Source organism: Phodopus roborovskii, unplaced genomic scaffold (genome assembly GCF_943737965.1).
Source record: "Phodopus roborovskii unplaced genomic scaffold, PHOROB, whole genome shotgun sequence".
Taxonomy (NCBI): Eukaryota; Metazoa; Chordata; class Mammalia; order Rodentia; family Cricetidae; genus Phodopus; species Phodopus roborovskii.
In genome coordinates, this window is record NW_026126461.1 from 20104820 (window position 1) to 20128436 (window position 23617).

A 23617-nucleotide genomic window follows, 5' to 3' on the forward strand; every position below is an offset into this window, starting at 1 on the left:
TGGTTTAGTCCTTCATTTGAATAATACGATGCATCATATTTATTGATTTACACATGCCCAGTCATCCCTGATTCCCAGGGGTAAACCCAAGAAGGTCATTGTAATGATCCTTTGAATATGTCATTGAATTTAGGTTTTTTTTTTTAGTGTTTTATTGATGGGGAATATTCTTCTGTGTATATGTTTCTCATATTGGTTAATGAATAAAACACTGATTGGCTGATTGGCCAGAGAGGAAGTGACATAGCTTGGCAGAATCAGGATATGAGCAGGGACAAACATGAAATCACTCTCTTCTCTGTGGAGACGCTGAGCAGTCATCATGTAGTAGGCAAAGGAGCTGCATGCAGGTCCTGCATTCTCTGGTTAGATAAGACCACGTGGAAATGCATAGATTAGTATTTATGGGTCAATAATTAAGACAGAGTTAGCCAATAAGAAACCCAAGCCAATGGCCAACAGCTTTATAACTAATATAGCATCCGAGTATTTCTTTGGGGCTGAGATGGGCTGCAGGACCTGTCAGGCCAGAAAGCTCATGTTGCATTTTATTGAGAGTGATTTTTCATGAAAGAATGCTCATCAAAGATATTGGTCCATAGTATATTCTTACCATCTGCCTATGGTTCCATTGTAATGCTGGCCTCACAAAAATTGTTTGATAGATTTTGGAAGATTTTTTAAAATTGCCATTTGTACTGTAGTAGATTTATGGAGGAATTCAACAGTGAAGCTGTCAGGTACAGATCTACCTTTAGAGGTAGGTGTTTAGTAGCTGACTCAGTGTTTTCTCTCATTATTAGTTTGTTGAGATTTTCTCATTTTTCAAAATTCTTCTGCGTTGGTTATAAGCGTGATACTACAACAACTAAGTCTTGACTCCTGGCTATTTACTTTGGTACCTGTATTCTTTTGTATCAGTTTTAGTGTCTTCTCTTTCATGTGAGTCCTCTGTCTGTCTTCCTGTCCTTGGGATAGCTTAACATCTACCTGTTTGAATTACTAATTTAAAAAGCCATCTTAGTTTTCTTTTTATCTCTTGTATTATTGCTCTAGTTTCTACAGTCATTGTTTCTATTCTGATCTTTATTGTCATTTCTCTTATGCTTATATTGGATATGTTTATTTTTAATTCTTGAGGTATAGGAGTCATGGTTCACCTGTGGTCTTCTTTTATGATAAGAATTTTATTTATAGAATGCTTCTTTGAACTGTGTTTTTGCTAAATCCCATTAGATTGACCTGTTCCTCTTTCATTTTCATTGGTCTAAAGATACTTATAAAGATGCTTTCCTTTTAATTTCCCATTAACTTATTGGCAATTAAGGAATATGTCATCTAATTTCCATACATTTATGGATTTTCCAAAATTCCTTTTATTACTTAATTGTGGTTATGTACCACCATTTTCAAAAAAAGAGGCTTCAATTTTAGAATTTTCTAAAACTGTCCTTTGAACTGAAATATTACCTGTCTTAAAGAATGGTCTGTATGTTTTTGAGAAAACTTCATGAATGCCTATTCAGTCCATTTCACTTGAACTCTTATCCTGGTTCAATGTTTCTTGTTAAAGTTTGTGTCTGGATAATCTTTCTATTACTGAACATATAAAGCTTTAGTGTTTTGGCATTGTTATGCCATGACATAGTATATTTCACCTTTCGGTTTGTTTAATGTTTATCTTATATGTCTAGCTACTTCATTATTGGCTGGATATGTGGTGATGCTTATTATATCTCTTTGACAAATTAACACTCTTTCTATATTCAATGTCCTTTTACTCCCTTATGGCTTGTGAATAAAATACTGTTTTGTCTGATACAACTACAGAAGCTTGATCAAATTCTGTGAGGAAAAATAGATTTTAAAAAGATTATTTTCTAAGTAACAAGTATAGACAGAGAATGTGTTCTTTAAGTGTATCAGAATATTTACTGTTATTCTAAACAGATCTTTTTGGCACAAAAATGGTTTCTTAGCATTAATGGGAGGATTATTTTATAAACAAAATAAAGGAATTAGTCTTAATAACCAAGGAATATTTTCTAATGTTTTCACTCAAAAATTGTTATCTTGAGTCACTGTCACCTAATATTTTTAGCATGTCATAACTTCCCAAGGTATTGAAATGTTGGGGATAGAGTAGCCGTTCACCACTGTGTACCAAATCACATGATACTTAGCAGACAAACAGCTACTTGAAAACAGATCTTATTAGAATCTTCATTACATCCGTCTTAGCCATGCTTTCTGATCTTTTCATTTCCTGTCAAAGTACACACATGATTCTGGAGAGGTAATTTGAGCATGCTTTTGAAGCACAAAGAAGGTGAAGTTATCAGGCTTGAGAAAAAGTTACAAAAATATATTTTTAGTTAAAAAGAATGTGTACTAAACAAGTCGTTTTGTAAGTAGCAAAACTGAATAACTTCAACGCAATCTCTTGCTTCCTTTACATTCATTGCGAATGACTCACTATAACAAACAGAGTAATCTATCATACACCATAAGTAATAAATATTTTCCCTCTTGGCTCTCATGATATGCCATAACACTGTGTTCACGTATGATTCATTCTGCAAATTAATTAAAAGAGAATTGGATAGTCACAAATCACTGGGAAGGGGCAGAGAAACAAACTCCTATACTTTGCTCCTTAGATTCTGCTTGCTTCAGTACAGTCCCCAGCAAAAAATACTTGATATTTTTCATTTAACATTTATATTTATTTATGTCAGCATTCATGTATGCTTCTTTTCAATATTTCCTGACTTAGACTGTCAAATATTTGACTATGGGAACCAATGGGTTATTTATGCTATAAAGAGGACACTGAACATCATTTCACATGATAAATCCTCAGATAAAAATTTTCTTCCCTTAGCAAATCATTTTAACCTCCCATTTTCTTTAATTTGGTTAAAAGTTGAAAGCTGGGGAATCCTAGGTTTGTGTAGCCTTTGACTCAAAGTGATTAATAAATTAAACCAGGAAGCATACAGATGTGACAGATGTGCCAGAATTATTATTTAACACTTATGCTACTGGATATTAGTCTCATATTCAGTCCTCAAGTTGAATCTAGATTGTTTTGCCTAGCCATAACAAGAGGGCAACTTGGAGGTGAGGAACACAGCACACCAAGTGGTAGAAACAATGTAAGACAAGACAAAGCCATATACAAGCATCATCAAACACTTAGAAATTCTGGATAAATGTTCCTAGGCTGACAAGGAATATCTGGAGAACCTTTAGTAGAAAGCTAAATAATTTGGAAATCTGTTAGAAAATATATGATATAAAGGTGATATGAACACATAAAAATAAAATAGTATGTACTTTTAGAAATATAGCAGTAATAGGGCTTGTGGCCTGATTATATGTGAGATACCAGAAGAAGGAAGAAGAACATGATAGCTTCTAGTTGTATGTGGCAAATGATCTAGAGCATGATGTGACTTAAAAATAATGGGCTATAGAGGAAACCTCATTCTGGGGAGGTTGTTAATCCCAAGCTTTGAGATATTGCATAGGACCTTCTAGTAATTGTGATACACAGGTATTTGACAAAAACAACAACAGTAATTCAGGTAAAACAAACAAAACACCCAACTCTTGCTCCTGAGTGCAGTGCACCTACTCATAAAATGGCCCAATATCTGTATTTCCCCATGGTTGATTCACCAGTATATTTCCCTGTCCTTCAGAGAGGGATAAGAATGAACTTAAGAGTTCTTCTAATATTGTTCTCTAGTTATACAGTTAGTCACTGAAAACAACCATGCGAGTTTTCTTTTACATCTTCTTCAGGCATAAGATTATTATATTTTATAGTAGAATATTAGTGCCATTCTCAAGCAATAAACAAGTCAGGCTGGTGTCTGTAGCAAGAGACAATGGTCTGAGAATAAAGAAATTGTTGGAAGAACCATGTTTATATATGTCCAAGCAAAAAAACAAAAACCAAAAAACAAGTAAACAGCTATTCCAGCTTCATTATCCAAAAGTATGCTTACTTTACCACTGTTCATTCAAGTGAATGTAATTTGAGGAGAATTTATAATGAGGGCATTGAAAATAAAAATTTCATGGATCTTGCTATTGTATAATTTATTTATATTTGTGTTTAGCCAAGGTATTTGACAAATACAACCTGCTTAACTATTTCAATAAATTTACTGGCATATGCAGTTAAACTATTATTTATTTAAAATATCATTGTTATATTATTTAATTATATAGTCAATGAAATTAAATTAGTTATAGTAGGGGCTTAGAAGAATAAATTTGTACTGTAAAAGTAGCAATAGTGAAACTAAAAAAGAAAAAGAGAAAAAAGTAATTATAAATTATGATGCCTTATAGGCTGAAATGAAATGCTAGAAAAATATATTAGAGACATTTGAATAGTTGCACAGGTATTATAAAAATACCCCCTCATGTGTAATATACAAAAAAAATCCCAAAACCAAATGAAGGAAGAAAATATTCACAATTCATAACATATATCAGAAATAAATTACTCAAGATTTCATTTATGTGCATTAGTCTAATAAGATATTTTGAGGTGTGCTATGTATGTCATCATATTTATTAACAAGCCATAGATGTTGGTTAAAATTCTGAAGATATAAAAAGCAAATTACCTTGTTTTCAAGGGTCAGAAGAGGTGGGCAACAAGCTTCAAATCACTATTGACTCTGTCATGGATGATAAATGCTAGCAAGACAAATAGAGTGGAATGCAGATAGTGGGAGTGAAAGGATGGAGACTTATCTAGAGCTATCAAAGAAAAGTGTGCAGGGACATGAAGGAATGAAGGCACACATTGCAAGAATGGGGGAAGAGACTGTTCTTCCATAAGTAAAAAGTACAAAGACATTGGAGATGGAAAAATCTTTATGCTGAATTTTACCTGAAGTAGATAAGTCTGGTAAAGTTGAGGAGAAGTGTTGTGTAATTAGCATTGAATTTTATCATACTCGTTCAATTTCTGTGTGGTTAATAGTTGTGCAAATAGCTCATATATATCTGAAAGATCAGCACCTGACCTCCCTAGTAGTCAAGCTCCCATGTCAAAATGGTTTGGTGTTGATGAGAACCTGGACACAAGGAAAAACGAGCTTCAAGATGTTTGTTAAAAAATGAAAGCTGAGTTTTTCTGACTGAAAGACACTGATAAAAAGGAGGAAGAATTAAACCAGAAAATGTTTACAATTAATTTCTTCTACATATATATTATGGTTATAAAGCTTGGTCCTCTTGTAGGATGCCTCACAGTAGGAACAGCTGTCTTTGATGCTTTTACTGGCTTTTGGGACCCTATTCTTCATACTGGGTTGCCTTGTTTGGCTTAATACATGGGGTGGTGCTTAGTCTTACCACAACTTGATATGCCATGTTTTCTGATACTCAAGGGAGGCCTACACTTTCCTGAACAGAAATGGAGGAGTGGATTGGGAGTTGAAGTGGAACAGAAGAGGATGGGGAGAGGGACTGGGAAGAGAGCAAGGAGAGAAAATTGTGGCCAGGATGTAAAATGAATAAATTAATATAAAAATTCTTACATTCCCAGCATTAAGTCAGACTACTCTCTCAAATCACAAAAAAGAAAAAAAACCAATAATTAAATAAACTATGGAAATTGGTATATATGTTTAGTTTTTATTGCTATATATTTGTACATATTTATACTTTTTATGAAACACTGTAAAATTGTGATAGGCCTTGTCAAACAATAAAGATAATCTTATCGAACACCTGAGAGTTACTTTGATTAATTTGGTAAAATTAATGAAAAATGTTTGTGGTTAAAATGTCACAAAATCAAAGGAGAAATTATGAGATAGAGAAAATATTTGTATCAGTCTTCTTAACATGCTGAAATTCAGCAAGAGAACCAGTTGAAATGCACTAATTTATTATCTGTTATAAATACTAGGTTCTGTTTGCTTTGCAGGCTATGAATTTTCACTTGTTGTTCCTTTTTAAAATTTCCTTGGTATAACAGTGCTTGAAAACAAATGCCCAAATTGCTACTGATTTTACTCTTAATTATGACCAAGGTCAGAACCTTCCCATGAAGTACAAATGTTGTAATTTAACAGCTGCTGTCGTAGCAGTACATCGTGGACATAAACAAGGTGAACAGTTTAATCTTGTCCACTAGGAATGGCATTCTGACAACAAGGATAAATATAGCTAGACTCGCATATCTCTGTTGACACTGTTTGCTTGACCTTCCGCTGTATACATTGTAGTCCCAGAAGCCTCTCTAGGTGCCAGCACCAACCTTTGAACTGCCAAGTCTCAAGACCCATGAGTCCAACTTCATTATGTATAAAATATTGCCTGGTATTCTGTTGTAGTAGAAGAAAATAAACTAAATCAAATTATTTTATTTTATTATTTTATTAAGGATTTGTATTTTGGATTTTTCAGTTGGGAGTTCTATGCCAAGGGCTTCTTTCTTAAAGATGACAAAGATGCCTTTAATCCATCTGGAGTTCATTTCTCTATGCAAGATTAGTTAGGATGTACACTATTTTTCTCTGTGGAGAACATTCATAGTCCCAAAACCTAGGAGTCAAAATTATTTATTTTCCTACATATTTATGTGTCATATTTTTATAATATATTTTTGTGGTATCTATGATGTTTTATGACTATGTCTGGTTTTGTTTCTCATGGATGTCATATAGTTGTTTGTTTTGTTGTTTAGGGGTGTTTCAAAGAAATAATTGGTTGTGGGAATTGAACTCTTATTTTCTGCAAGATTAGCTGGTGGTCTTAACCACTGTGCCATCTCCTGTCTGGGCAGTTTTGTATTATCATAACTTTGTTATAGGAAGTGACACCTGCTGGGATATGTTTCTAATACATGTTCTTTATTACATAATTGAATTAGTAGCTTCCCAACACCCCTTTTCTATGTATGTGTTAGCATTAATTTAATAAATTGATGAAAAGGATCCAGATTACTTACATTGGGGACAGATCTACTTTGTATAATTAGAGGGTTACCAAGGTTTTCGTTAATATATGGAACTCCATTTATTTCTGGATGTCTCTTCTTATTTCTTGGATGTGACAGTTTAGAATATTGGACATTAGCTCTGTCTGTTTGTTGTACCTTTTTTGTAAAAAAATGGATTTTGCTGCTATTGCTCCTTTGCCTTTTTCAAGTACACTTGATTTCTGTTATTTTTGTACCTATCTTTATTGAATATCATTACAATTCTAATTGGATATATTCTTCCTTGGGCAATTCATGTTAGTGTTCTAGCTGGGAAATTTTGATGTTTTTCTATTAATTTCCCTTATTTCAATCTTATTTTCATATTTCTTTACAATTTCACTTATCTTTATTTCTCATTGAAGTGGTTACCAAAAGTCTGAATTATTTGAGCTTATTTAATTCATTCTTCAGAGCTATATTATTTTTGTCCAACTTTTACTGTGTGTATGTCAATAGGAAAGAGGGTTCTCATTCGAAAAAAATTTTGTTATATTATTTTATGAATCTGAGATGCAAATTTTGAAGTATTACACAAGAACTCAATATCAAATGGCTGATATTTCTGAAGAAGAGAATCTATAGTTTTCTTCATAAGGGAGAACATATAAAGTTTTTATTTCCCCCATTTCAGCTGTTTATATTAACATGAAAAATAAATCGTAAGATGAGGAGAAATTTCTTTTCTTATCTAAAGTGTTCAGTCTTTTAAAGGAGCTCTCTGCATTGTAAGGCACCACCTCTTCTGGTTACCAGTATGTTCTCATTCTAGCCTTACAGTGTTCAGATTGACTAACCACTAAGTAATAAGCTTTGAGCAGTGTATAAGTAGAGTCCCTAAAGAGCCTTCCAGCTATTTGAAAACAGGAAAGGATGTAGGAATACAGGTGATAAACCAAGCCACCATTTGTCTTCATCAGTTAAAATGTACTTGTTCAGGCATGCTAAGTTTCCATTAAAAAAAAAAAAAAATGTTGTTCTTGAATGTGCAGTGAGGCTCTCATGACGAATGCTTGTGCTGTCCATATAATCCAAATTTATTTGTTCTCATTCAGGAGTATTTGTCTCTTCTGGGGGACAAATCTTCGAAGTGGCTACCATGAAAGTGAGAAAAGATGGCCTGATGGACATGTAGAATATGAATTTAAAGACACACCCTGTTTGGCATGCACATTTTTTGAATGGGGAAAGCAAACTTGCATGTATAGGTGGCTGTTTCTTTGTCATTGTCTAATCTCTCAAGAGTTTAGGGTTTGAAGAGTTGCTTTAAATTTTTTCTTTCTTTTTTGTTTGTAAGTATTCATGTGAGTGCACATCTATGTACATGAGTGAGGAGTTCAGGGGTTAATATCAATTTCTCTTCACCTTAATGTTTTTGAGGCAGAAACTCTTAACTGACTCAGGATCTCTGCAGTTAGCTAGAAAGATTAGTCAGTTAAACCCTGGAATCCTCTAATTCTACTTCCCATATTGCGGTTACACTCAGTTCTTACATGCATGTTAGGGGTCAAATTTGGATTTCCATTCTGGGCAGCAAGAGCTTCATCAACTGTGCTATATCCTCAGTCACTTGTAATTTTGAGACTAGAGGCATCTCAGATTCCCTTCTTTCTCCCTTTTCCTTCTTCTGCCCTCCTTCCCTCTCTCTCTCCCCTTCCTTCCATTTCCCTTCCTCTCTTCTTCCTTTCTCCTCTCTCTTTTGGTGTGTTTCATGCCTCTGAGTGTGTAGGTGTGCTTGTACCCATGCATACATCCAGAGGCTAGAAGAATAATGGACAGTTGTGTAGCCTGAACTGTTTGTATAATCCCTGACAGTGGGACCAGGTGCTATCCCTGATGCCTGTTTGGAGCCAATTCCATAATATGGGATGCCTTGCTCAACCTTCATGCACAGGGAGCAGCTTGGTCGTGCCTCAGCTGAATGTGTCAGGCTTTGTTGACTCCCTGTGGGAGCTCTTACCCTTTCTCAAGAATGGATGAGGGATGGATTAGGGAGAGGAGTAGGAGAAGAGGAGTGAGGGGGAACTGTATAACTGTAATTGGTATGTAAAATAAATAAATTAAAAATAAACAAAGAACACCCTTTGACTACGAAACCACAGAGACAGTTGACCAGAACTTGTAGGTGCTCAAGAATTCTTGACAGCTGGGGAGCCTGCATGGTACTGAACCAGGCACTCTGCATGTGGGTAACAGTTTTGTAGTCTGGTCTGTTGGACCAGGACAAAAATCTATCCCCAGTGCATGAACTGGCTTTTTTAAGCCCATCCCATATGGTTGGGATAACTTGCTCAGACTTGATGCTGGATGGGGCTTGGTCCCTGCCTCAGCTGAAAGTGCCTGGCTTTGTTTATTCTCTATGAAAGGCCTTACCCTTTCTGAGCAGTTGATGGGGTGGGTTGAGAAGAGGTGGCAGGGGAAGAGGAGGAAGGGAGGTATGTGGTTGGTATGTAAAATGAATATTTTTTAATTTAGAAAAAAAGAAGAGTCACATCTTACATTTAAAAAATAACATCTAGAAATGTTGAATAATCTATCAGAAATAAGAATTCAAGCTAGACATGATGGTGTACCCCTTTAATCCCATCACTCAGGAAATAGAAGCAGGTCGATCTCTGTGAGTTCAATACTAGCCTAATATACATTGTGAGTTCCAGGAAAAAATTTAGATTATAGCAACACAAGACTAATAAAATTAACCTGCAGTCTACATTATGAAATATCCCCCCAAAGAAATCCCATTTCCCCTTCTTCCCTTTCTTTATCACTTTTCAATGTTTGACTTCTGTTCATTACTGATGATCTTGTTTTGATTATCCAATAGGAGAAGAGAGACGGGCTTTTATTCATATCAGTAGAGAAACAAGCCCTAAGTCACTTGCTTAATGTTGCTAAATTTAGTAGCATGCGAGTATAATTTTATGTTCTATGACTTAGCAGTAGCAAAAGTAATAAACAAGCTTCCTATTGCTTTTGCACTGTAAGAATTCAGTCATCTTGATATATAACTCGGTGGTTCAATTCCCACAGAGTCTGTTAAGATTCTTGCCTACACAAATTCATCACAGTGAAATAATTTAGTTTTATAACTGAGGAGATTATTTAATAGCAATTTCCTTACTAATCACTTTCTTAAGACAAATTGCTTTAATAGAATAGGTTATAATAATGTAGTGTTTGCACTCTACTTTTGGTTTTGTAAAATTGTTTTATTGTTCCCAAATATTTATAATGATCATTAAAATTTTTGTTTGCTTAGACTTATTGAAAGAATGTTATTGTAAAAATATTCCCAATTCCCAAATGATTTCATAGTTTTTGTTCAACAGTGATAGACATTTTTATTACATTAGTCCCATTTCCTGTGCATTTGCTTTTCTACATTTTGAAAAATTCTAAGTGCCCTTACACAAAGGAATAGAGAATATACAGTGGAGGTTGTTATGGTTATAAATCCTATAATACATTTTGATTAAGAGTGAATAAAACTGTAGTGCAGGCTATGGCACACTGACCAGATCCTTCTACTTACTGAGGCAATTATCTATCAATCACAAAGTAGATTTGTGACAGTTCAGATCTAAGAAGTATTCTCATATATATACACAGACCTGGCTATTACTGTGTGTTCAACATATTAAGGTTGTTATTACTGTTATTGTTCAAAAAGAATATTCTCTTTGTTTGGTCAATTATTTCAGTAAATTTAAACAATTACTCTAAATAGGACCAATTTGTAGGACTTATCAGTAAACAGCATACATTAATCTTCTTTCCTTATGAAGATTTTATTGAATGAGAGAGACTATAAACAATATATTAAATATAATACATAAAATGCTAAATGGTCATAAGTTCAAATGATAAAGGTATAGCTTGGGACAAGAATACAAAGAGCTAAAATTGGGAAACATGATTTTAGTTTTGAATGAAGTTGTCATAGAAAGAATAAGAACATGACCCTATCTAAGGAAATACCTAACAGGCAAGAACAGCAATGACTATGAAAACAAGTCAGATTAGATAGGAGCAGCAGGATAGAGCTTGCAGATGAATGGCAGAGTAAGTATACCATGTAATTTTTGGAGCAAGTCACTCTCATCCTCTGAAAATAATTAATTTTGTGCCATGAAATTGATGTTTTCATTGTAATTATTATTGTTGATCTTCTTATTGGTGTATGTATATATGGTGCATGATGGGAGATGTCATTCTGTAAATATGTTTCTATAATTGGATAATGAATAAAGCCCTGTTGGCCAATAGTAAAGCAAGATAGACGGGACTAGGAGACAAGGAGGATTCTGGGAGATGTAGTAGGAGAGTCAAGATGTAGAGACTTGAGAAAAGAGGTCTGGACTCTCTCTCAGTAAGATAAGACCATATGGAAACATTTAGATTAATAGAAATGGGTTAATATTTAAGAAGGAACTAGCCAATAAGAAACACTATTAAAAAACCAACAACTATATTCATTAATCAGTAAGAGAAACATATTTATAGAACAGCATCTCCCATCAGGTGCATTTGTATGAATGTTGGTGTGAGTGTGACTCAGTGCTTGACTGGAAGACAGGACACTTTCACGAGGCAGTTCTTGCCTTCCACCATGGATTCTGAGGATTGATTTCAGGTTGTCAAAGAACCTCACATGACATTATATTTTAGAAACTTATGGTGAACAGAGAATATTTTTACCCTTTTACAGTTTAAGAGGTAAATTAATACTATTAATTTCCAACCTTGGGATAGAAAGAGGTAATAAAGTAACACGGCAACTTACAGCTCTCAGAGCATGCTGTGTTTTACTAAATGGATTTACCCCAGTTTTTGAAAATATCACATTAGGATTTCTTTTTTGTTCTAGTTATTAAAGATTGAGGAAAAAGAGGAGATACATTTCTCCTAGGTTTGCAAGTAAGCACATTTTTCTCAAATGATCTTGAGGCCTGAGAAGAAACTTTTGATTCCCATCTATGCCATGGTAGCCATTGGATGCCACAAGGAGCTCTAGTGTTGCCATTCCTTTTAATCAATGGTAGTCACCTTCTTAATTTCTCTGTTTACAATCTGACCTCTCACATCTATTCTTTATTAAAACATGATTTGCTAATATCCAAACATTGATTGTTTCAGTTTTTTCCAAATAATTTGATATTTTTCTTTGGTGGGAGTCACAATTGTCCTATTTCCTCTGAGGCATAGGAGGATAAGACTGTCTCAGACTTTTATATTTGAATTTTCCAATCATTTCTACCCAATACCCAAAACAAATTACTTTCCTCACTGTTTTACAGGGATCACGAGAATTCCTTTCTCACTAGACAAAGAACATATTTCCTCTGGCAAGGGTTTGATGATGTTTTTGTCTATGATTGGTCTTCTAAAAATTCCTTGACATCTTCCTATGCTTTGTGTCACAGATATTCTCTTAAACCACATCAACTGACTTTCATTTCATTTTTATTTAATGTTTCAGTTTTCATGGTCTTGAGGATCAATAGGAAAGCCAAATTCATGTAGTCATTATGCACTGGTTCTTAAGATGACTGTTTCTACAATTCCCCAAATATTTAATGATGAAAAAATAGAAAAGGAGTGAAATTAAAAAGCCATTAGATTTTTGTGGCTAGTACAGTCACTATGAATATATATTGAGTTGAACGAGGAAAGGGAAGGAATTTTCAATTTTATCAATAAGTTGGAAGGAGAAAATCTAACAAAGAAACAATCTGAAATTCTTCCTTTGTGCTTTATAACATTTTGTTGAGTTTTTCTTTTGGAGTGAGCTCTGTTTTTGCTTTTTCGGAATGAAAACAATTTGCTTTCACAGCCAATTCCTACACCTTTCAATTTGGAGCTGATGAAACTTTACTGCAAATGGCAAATGAGGTCAAAATTGTCCCCAGAGACTTTCTTGAGTCTTCTCCAGATGCTCTTGACACTTAGGAACCTGGTGAAAATGTTCAGGAGGGACCTAGCAAGGGGAAGGTAATTGTTAAAAGTCATTTGGCTGTTTTATTTATGATATTGGTGATTTATCAGGCCCTTTTCAGTTATAAATTTATGGAAGTCTCCAAGAATAAACAGCTAGCTAGAAGCCTAGATTCAGAGTCCTCCTTGAGCTAAGAGGAAAATTTTCATTCTGATTAAAAATACAGCAATTTCAGTATCTGTTCAGTTCTATTTTTACTATAAATAACGGGAAAATTGATAGGTGTCATATTGAGATAACATGAGACTAAGAGAAAAGATATACATTATAGGACAGAGTCAAAATCTATAACCTTTCAATAAGCTGAATTACAGAAATAACAAAGTAGATACTGCCTTTTTCAACTATAAATTTCAAGTTAGTCACAATTTATTTTGAACACTAGCAAGGAGCTATGCACTACAGTTTCAAAAACACATTGATGAACAGAGGGATATTTTTGTCCTAGTACACGCTAAGAGGTTAGTGCCAATACTATTATTCATTTTTCAGAAAAGAAATACATGGTGGAAAATATGCTGTAATTCTCAGCCCTCAGTGTAAGTTACATTGCTGTTAAATGGATTTAACCCACTTTTTAAAAATATTATATAATTTAAAATGAACAGAATGATGACATAGGCAAATAGAGTAGGATTTATAGACTACATGTGAAATAGGGAAACAGAACTGACAGCAAAATACAGCCCACATAATTACTTCAGGGTTGTTGTCAGAATCTGTAAATGGGACGATTAAATAAAAATTTTAAATTCTCTAATTTTTTTTGAGAATTTTAATGATAGTTACACTGTATTTACATACTTTCTATCAATTCCTTTTTCTTCCATAATTCCTCCATCTTCTCCCTCTTAGATTGATGGCTCTTTTTCTTTTCTTCTATAGCTGTTTTTCAACACACACACACACACACACACACACACACACACACACACACACACCTGAGTCAATTGCTAGGCTAGTATGTTCATGTGTTTAGGACAGGGGTCTTTTCCCTGGAGAAAACTGATTGTCTTTTTTTTTTTCAGTAGCCACATTCATCTAGAGGTGTGACATTGTGAAATCTCATCTATCTGCATTGGTAGGTGACTGGTGCAGTCATTATGCAAGTCTTGCTTAAGCAATAATGTAGATTTCATGGGTGCAGCATGTCTGATGTGTCTAGAAGATACCATCTCTTAGTCAATCTGACTCTCCGGCTCTTAGGATATTTCTGCTCCCCTTTTCACAATCTTTTCTGAGACTTAGATATAAATCTTGTATCAAAGAAGTATCGATGGGGCTGCATACTCCATGGTCATCTATTCTCTACATTTATACCTGTTAAGAATCTATGTAGTAGCCTCTGCCACTGGGCAAAAAAGATCCTTTGATGAGTTCTGAAAGCTACTCTGTGGTATAAGAGAAAGTATTTATAATCACATGAGAGGCTATGTTGATCTAGGATAATGGTAGTAGTAGATTTTCCTCTGAGGTTTATACATTGTCTGGCCACGGGTAGCTGGTAATGTTTATATACCAGGAATGAGCTCCATCCTATGGAGTATAAGCTTTGAAGTTGGATAAACCTGAATTCAAATATTAGTGCCTAATTAATCACCAAGAAATTTTGTGTGACTAGTTTTTATTTCTGTCAGTTTCTTCTAGTAATATTTATATGTCTGTCTGTCATCTATCTTCTACATATCTCAACAATCAAAGAAAAAGAGGTCACAAATTTGAGAAAGAGCAAGGGAATATATATGGGAGAGGTTGAAAAGAGGAAAGGAAATGGGGGGATAAACAATGTAATTATATTTTAATTTCAAAAAAATTAAAAATGTTAAAATAAAAAATGTTTTCTTTTAGCTAAGATGATCAGGGTAATAAAAAGTGAGACATATAATATCTTGCTTTAGTTGTAAGCATATTGTAAATGCAACATCAATGATAGTTATTAATCTTCTGACATATTTATATATGTACTTAGTTGTGTCTAGATTTATTAACTTAGTTCTAAACACAAAATTAAAATTAAAAATACCTTAAGAGGAATTTTAGTTAATTAATGAAGAGCTTAGAATCTATGAACATGTATATATTCTAATTATAAAACAAATTGAGGTACCTGTCAACCTTTTTGGCCACAAAGTTGATAACATGCTTCAAATTATACTAAATTTAATGGCTTCTTTCATTTATTTTGTTATTGATTCATAAAGTATGGAAGATCCAATCCCTCAGCAACATTGGGTAAATGAAATGAATAAATTTGCTAATCTGTCCAATGAGGGGCAGCTCGCTTTAGAGAATATTGGTGGTCTCTATAAAGGGACAGATATATCAAATGGCTATGGTCAAGAATATAGCTGGATGAGGAGAGCCAAGGTTTACCAAAATTTCAAGAGTTCATTATTCATTTACTGCAAAAATACATTTACTGAAATTTAAAGATATCATTTTCCCAATAAAATTGTACACCATTTCATGAATTTGAGTAGAGCTATTACTTCAGGAGTTAACAAGGAGCTTCACACTCTTTCATATGTGGCCTCAGAACAGTGTAATATGTCATTTTAATTTTTTAATTTTCCTAGGAGTTTTTAAATTCACAGTAAGGTTTAAATTCTTTAAAAAATCATCTGATTTCCCTTGTTCATTCATGTAACAGTTATGTCCGAACTGTTAAGCAAACTGCAGTTGGGTGTGGATTGTTTTCTTCATTCAGGCTTTCCCTTTTTTGTTACTTTAGACCAATCTCAGTAATGTGGAAGTCATTACTTTCTCACTTTATTAACACACTGGAGTAGACCTTTCTTGCAGTCCTAGACTAATTTATACAGGATCCTGGCTAAGTTTTAGTTAGTACTATAAAGACAGTGACTAAAAGTAAAACAATGCCACGTCTCCTGGCAAAATGAAAATTCTAATGCTTTTATAGACTGAATGTTGTAACTAATAGGGGATAGAATTTATATTGATGGCTACATTATATGGATAATGGCCATGGGAAGTTAAGTAGACTCCTGGTTGTCGAGTTTGGGTTGTTGAGTTTGGGTTGTCTAACCATGCCTTTCTTTCTTGTATTTCTTGGAGTACTGGTAGCATCTCTGGGTTGTTTGTACAAATAATTCCATCTTCAGGGCTTTTGGAGAGGGTGTACCATGCTTATGAGTTTCTCTCCTCAAGACTAAAGCTTTGTTTAATAAAACAATCTTTGTAATTCAATCAAACTGGTAGTTGTATGAACAGCTGTGACCAAGTTTACACATATGCAGGAAGTGACATTTACAGATGATTGCCCTCTACATCAGTGATAGTTACTGCTGTCATTGTACTTGCAGATTTCACAGATGTGGAAAATGTGCATCTTAAAATTAGGAAATAAAATGCATGTCTAAATAGGTACATATTTTTAGTATTTTTGAAATATGTGTGTATGAACATATGTACAATATTTGAATATTGCTATATATTCACTCTATACTGGTGGGGTTCTTAGGAAGAGAGTGGGTACTCTGAAAACCCAGACATTAAGCCTGTACATGTGTATTAAATGCTCTTTGCTGGTGAAAGATTTCTTAAGAACACATTTACCTTGACAGAGTTGAAGAAACATTCCATTCCTTAACATAAGATGCTGAAAATTTACATTTAACAATTCCTGGGTACTGAAAGAATTGAAAATTTTTTGTTATCAATATACAATGGAAGAATTGATTTTTAGAATTTCACAAACATTTAGGGGCTATAATAAGCTTATAAATTTAGATAAACTTCTAAATTAGAAAGAAACCAGATACTATCATTAATCACTTGTCCATGCTGTAAAGTTGAAATACATCTAAAACTCAAATCTTAAATGTATTTTGAGAGCTGATTTAATGAGTTCTTTCTCAATGATGTGGTCCACTTGCTATTCATATTTTCCATGAATATATTTTGTAGAGATGAGCTGTCATGGAGATACAGCTCATTTGAAACTGAAAATCACAACAGAAATCCAATAACAACTCTTAACATATTGACCTTCTAAACTCTGAACTACATTACAAGAAGGGTACACATCCTCATCAATAAATGAACAAATATTTCTGAAATCATACTCTTTTGCTTAACTTTTCAATGATTAGTGAATTTTAGTATGGTATGTGGCTGAGATGTTTGAGATGAAAAGAACTGCTGTCTGTTCAAGTCAACTTGACATCAAACTAAAGGAGATTACTTTGTTATTTCTCATCTATTCCTCCCAACACTTTTCTGTAACCTAACGTGTGTGTGTGTGTGTGTGTGTGTGAGAGAGAGAGAGAGAGAGAGAGAGAGAAAGGTAGAGACAGAGACTCTGTCTTATGTGTGTGTGAGTATGCATGTGCTTGTGTGTATGTGTGTGTGTTTGTTTGTTTGTTTGTGGTTGTGTCCAGGCATGTATATAGATGATAAATAATTTTTCATGATTCAGTATTTTAAAATTCACATAAATTATATTGTCTATAGATTGTGTTTCTCCTTTTTTACTCAGTTAAAATAGAGTTGCATAGGTAAATTTAATTCAGAAAATCTAATGGCTTTCTTCAAATCATGTTTTAATGAACATTTAACAGAAATATAAGCCCAGGGCTTTGACTGCAATTCAGTGTTTTATATATATTTTGGATGACTATACATTTTGACTTGTATAGAACAACCATTCAACCATTTTATTTTCTTATGCTACTTAGGCACCTATCACAAACTGGAGACCTTAAACAACATAAACTAATTTTGTCAAATTGCTGGGTATAGAGAGCTTGAACCACCCAGAGCTACAGACATCGAACCTCTGACCCACCTAAGCACATTGGGGTAGTACCATAGAGTGTGAGACCCTTACCTTATTTCTGTCTTTGTCATACACATGTCACACTTACTAGATATAGTTATATGAAACTTTAATCTTGTTATTTATAGTATCTTCTGAGTTTATCTTTTCAGATATTAATATGAAGTTTATATGCATTAAATTATTAATAAATTACATCAAATTATATGTCCTAGTCAGAGTTGCTATTACTGTGATGAAACACCATGACCAAAAGCAACTTGGGCAGGATAGGGTTTATTTGAATTATACTTCCATATCATTGTTAATCATCTAGGGAACTCAGGACAGTAGTCAAACAAGGTAGGAACCTGGCGGCAAGGGTCGATGCAAAGGCCATGTGGGAATGCTTCTTACTGGTTTGCTCCCCATAGCTTGTTCATTCTGCTTTCTTAGAATCAAGCCCAGGGATTGCCCTATGCTCAATGGGCTAGGTCCTCCAACATCAATCACTAATTAGGCTAGCATACAGCCAGACCTTATAGAGGCATCTTCTCAAGTGAGGCTCCCACATCTCCAGTGACATGTCAAATTTACATAATATAAGCCAGAACATTATGTAATGTTAATATTATGAGCAAGATCTATTATTATTAATTATTATCATTTCTATAACAGGAGAAAGTTGTGTTTCAGCAGAAAAAATATCTCACAGTTAATCTGTAAGCCTGAGATTTTATAGCATAAGACCCCATCACCTACCAAAAAAAAAAAAAAAAAAAAAAAAAAAAAAAAGGGAACAACGACCTAATCCATCACAGACCTGGCCCATAATTTCAGTATCCAGAATCCCCAAATGCATTAACCTTGCTTCTTGGCTTCTGTAGTTCTGCTTCTAACTAACCATTTTTGCTAACTAACTAAAGTGTACTAGCAAGGATATGACTTTATGCATAAAAGACAAAAACCTATGAGGATATGGCTGCATGATTTAGGCAGGTTTCCAGTGCAGCAGCTGGCCAACTATATAAACTTTCACTTTTACTTTTAAAATGTTCATATGTACTTTCTGGTAAGATTGCCTCACAACATCCAAGATGAGGGAGAGTAACTCTGCAGTGTATATGGAAAATGAGGTCCTAGGGAGAGTGTCCACCAGTTATACAACAGCCTGTCCACAAATGTGAATTATTTTCTTACAGATAGCTATTCCTTACAGATAGCAGTAGAACAGGGTGCTACTCTTTGAAACTTTGCTTCAGGATCTTAGTTCTCTGATATTTATTTTCTAGTCGTTTTTTTTTTTTCTTTTCCATGATAAGAAATTTTAGTTTGGTTTTTTTTTTTTTTCTGCCTCTGAAAGATGTGGCTTTGATTCGTGTTCATTTTCTTCAGTCCCGAGACAGATATTTGAAGGTCTGTATCTCATCTTAGGGACTGATAATATGACAAGTAGCAAACAGCTGTACAGAATGACAGGTCTCTTTGCTTCTCCCACAGCTAGAGCCTTGTTCAGACTCAGGCAAATGTTGCCCCTGATGTTTGGAGGAGCAGCTGGATTGGCCTTTATGATTGTTGTCAAAGATGCTGTCTTACAGGAGGGTGAACATATAGGCACTGGGAAGAAGTGGGTGCATCGCAGGGGAGGCTGGAGTGTTGGTGTAGGGCTACGCAGAGGGTCTTCGGCCACCTGACGTAGTGGGCCTAGCAAGGTCCCCAACTCTGCCAGGTGCTTGCTAGGGGTTCTCAGCATAATGCTCTATTCTCTCAGGTTTCAACTGAAGGAGGATTTTCACAATGGCAATACAGCTGACATTTGACAAATGCAAATTTAGATAAACAATCTGATCGGTTTTAAGAAGAAAAGTGCTTCCCTATACAAGATTTCAAATCTGATAATATGAACTGGTAGAGGTTGGTTTATATGCAAGTAAACTGCATTGCTTGCCTTGATTTGTCCTATTTATATATGAGGCTTTTATCGTTAACTAAATTGTCAAAATCTCTGATATACTACTGAAAACCCAGACATAGGCAGAAGGGATAGTCACTTCCATTATGCACACTTGAAGTATTACACAGATAGAACGGAGCACATGTATAACTTACAAAATTTAGAAAGTGGCCCAGTGTATGACTCAAATGTATCTATCCATATTAAATAATTTTTAGTTATTAATTCATTAATAAAGATGACTTTAATAGTTTCATTGTCATGAATGGGATTGACATTTACTCTTGGGACTAATTATAAGATTCCTATAAAATTAACAAATGTCCCATATATAATTGCCACTAGAAAATTGGCAATCTGCATTTGATAATTTTAGAAGCAAAGTAAGGCACCATTACCTCAAAGACACAAGCGATTCAACTGTTGGCTTCTTTCTCAATGTATGCTACTAGATATTGAAACTCTGAGTGAATCAGCAGTGAGGTTAAATGTGGTCATGGTTCTAATTGCTTTTCAGTTCTTTCCCTTAACTAGATCTAGTGTGTTTATTGGTACTGATTGATTTGAATGGATGGGTTTTATTGATCCTTTTTTTGTGACCAATTTAATTCAATCAAATTGTCATGTCCTAAGTTGAGCAAGTGAGTTTTATTTTCTAATTCAATTAAGAGAAGTCTATAAAATTGTTGTTCACATAATACTCAGGGAATAGCTCATTTATTCCCTTCTCACTAAAGCCAATAATATAGTGAGTTCACATGGCACAGCCTTAAATGATAGAAATGCCTGTGCCCAGTAGTCTCCAATTCTAAGGGTATCTCTAGGGGATTGTGACTCATAGAAAATGACTAGTCAGAATTATATGTGTTAGGGATTTCCTCTACCTTAGGATTCAGTCATCAGAGAAGTGACTCAAGTTATTAAATTCAGCAAGCCCAAGACTCATATCCATAAAACCTGTCCTAACTCATTCAATACTGTGAAGGCAGAACATGGAGGGTTCCCTTTGTAGCTCCTTCCACACACAGCAGGCTTATTAAACATCTCAGAATAACTACTTCACCTAGGTTTTCCCATAGAAAACCATCAACTACTATAGTGCTGGTGAGAAATGTAGTTTGGATCAAATCAGTTTCTGTGTCCCATGTATATGGGACTCTATCTAGAGGTTTCAAAAGGCCCATCTTTGGGTGATGTCAAGTAAAACATTCCTTGTGAAGAGATGAATACTCATGTGGTCAGTAAATTACATGAAACATATTGAATGGCAATGACTAGACATTACTTTGTAATACTTCTATCTTCTATTCAGTTCTCAAGATGAAAGTACTTCTAAGTAATTCTACATATCTGATACTGTTATAAGTTCTGATCCTATTTCTACAACATCTTGATTTTAGCATCTGTTGTAAACCTGTCTTCATGGCATCACCACCATTGTCATTTTCATCAGAATTAGTTGTGATTACTCAAAAGGGACTCTCACAACTGGGCTTGTTGACATTTCTTCATACTAGGAAGGGATAGGGAGGGTCACAAGACTATTTTCTGAAGTCTCAGCCTCTTTTGCCTTCACCTTCTTGTAGATGTGTGTAATTCTACTTACCTGCACATAGTTCTGTGGTCTCAGGAAATGCTAGCATATATAATAGAGAGTGTAAGACTAAATGAAGGGGATATAATCTATGTAGCTATGGGGAAGTCATGATTTGACTGCTTTGGGATCACCCATATTCCTGTAAGTACCCCTGCCCAGCCATGCTGTGTAAATAAGCCCAACAGGAAGAACTTTGGTAACATCTACTTTGGTGTGTTATTAGAACCTTACCTGGAGTGAGTAGCTATTTGTTTTTGTTTCCTCAAAGAAAGTCCTCACAATAGTATCCCTTTAGAACTGGTTGCATACTACTGGAAAAATATTTATCAATTTTTCTATTAAAAGAGACATTTTTTAAATAAAACAGTTATTCAAGAGCCATTAACTATAGCCATAGGAAGGCTTGCAAAACTGCAACTATAGAGTGCAGAAACACTTTAGGAGCTAATTTTTGTTTTGTTGTGGCTGATGTTAGTTTGAGACAGGTTCGCTTGTATCTTAAATTGTCCTAGAAGTCTTTATGTGGCTGAAGATGACCTAAAATTTCTTATTTTCCTGCTCCATCTTCCCATTGGGATAATGGCTGTACCATACCACACCTTGACATAGATGAATTAATATTTACTTTAAGAACATAAAAGCAAGAATGTTAATCAATGTAATATTCACTGAGCCCTTTTTTATGCAAACTACTCTCTCAGAAAGTAAGCAATCATGAAACATAAGAAAGCATAATTGTAAGGCCAGTTTAAATGTGGATACAAAATAAGTCTGTAAAAAGCTATACCTGAACACCTTTGCCTAAATCTCACTGTTTACTGAGGCTAAAATTCAGGTGCAGATATTCATGATAAGTATATTGGAGAACCATTTTTGTAAGCATTTCCAGTGTGAGTGGCATATTCTGAACAGCTGATTACTGCCACCAGCATTCAACTATGCATAATTAGATGACTTGAATTTAAAAATTACATTCATGTGTAAATCAGGAGCAAAGTTTAGCTAGGCTCAATCCCACAAGACAGAAAGCAGCATTCATAGGAAGACGAAGAGAAGAAACTCAGTAGATTCTGCATATAACCTTTTCTTTTTTCTCAAGTTCTAGTCTTTAATTCATCTACATGCCAGGCATGCATAGAATCTGCTTCTGAGAATATTTCACCAAAACAGTGGGCATGTGTTGGGATTAATGAGAGAGTTGCTTGTCAATTATTTTATCTTGATAATAAGAGATTTGATTTAGTGAGCTCTTGTTTGTAATTCATAGTAGTGATTGATGACCTTCTATTTTTGATTCCAGGAACTGTGATTTCAGAGTTAGGAATAAAGCAATAATGCATAATTTATGAGAATAGGAAATCAGTGATCTCCCTCTAAGGTGAACACTGTTAAGTTTAAAAATGTAGTTCATAGTCTCAGTTGTGAGGAAGTCAAATAAATGAAAATGTCTCAACTTCCAATTAATCATTCAGAATTACCAATGGAACAAAAGCCAAAGTGTAACCCACTAACCCCTCCACAGTGAGCTACACTGTATAATGTCAAGGGTTGTGAAAAATCCTACAAGTGCTCATTCAAGTTCAACCCAGGGGCAGTTTTAATCATGAAAATAGAAAAGGTGATAAAAACTGTACTTCAGTAAGACCACAGCTAGAAAACATGCAACCTCTTCCCATTTACACATACTTGTTATTTTGTGAATTAAATGTCCAAAACAAGTGAGAAACAAACACAACCCAAACAGAGGAAGCCATGCTTCACTGAAGATGTATCTGATGCCTTGTTTGTTTCTGTGTGTTTTTGTTGTTGGTGCTGCTGTTGAAACATTTCTTTGGGCATCTTTCCATAAATTTGTTTTTACTGTATCAGTGCAAAAATGATACAAGTGATAATAGCCAACATGGTGGTTTAAATAGGAATAGCACCCATAGACTCACATATTTGAATGCTTGGCCCATAGGCAGTGGTATTAATTAGGAGCTCTGGCCTTTTTGAAGAAGGAGTGACCTTGTTGGAGGAGGTATGTCACTAGGGAATGGGTTTTCAGATCTCAAAGCTGAAGCCAGTTCTCTTCCTGTTGCCTGCCAACCTGGATTTAGAACTCTCCTTTCCCTTCTCATCACCATGTCTATCTAGACGCTGTGATGCTTCCTGTCATGAAAATGATGGAGTAAATCTCTGAATCTGTAAGACAGTCCTGGTTGAATATTTTTCTTTGTAAGAGTTGCCATGGCCATGGTGTCTGTTCACTGCAATAGAAATTCTAAGACAGAAGTTGA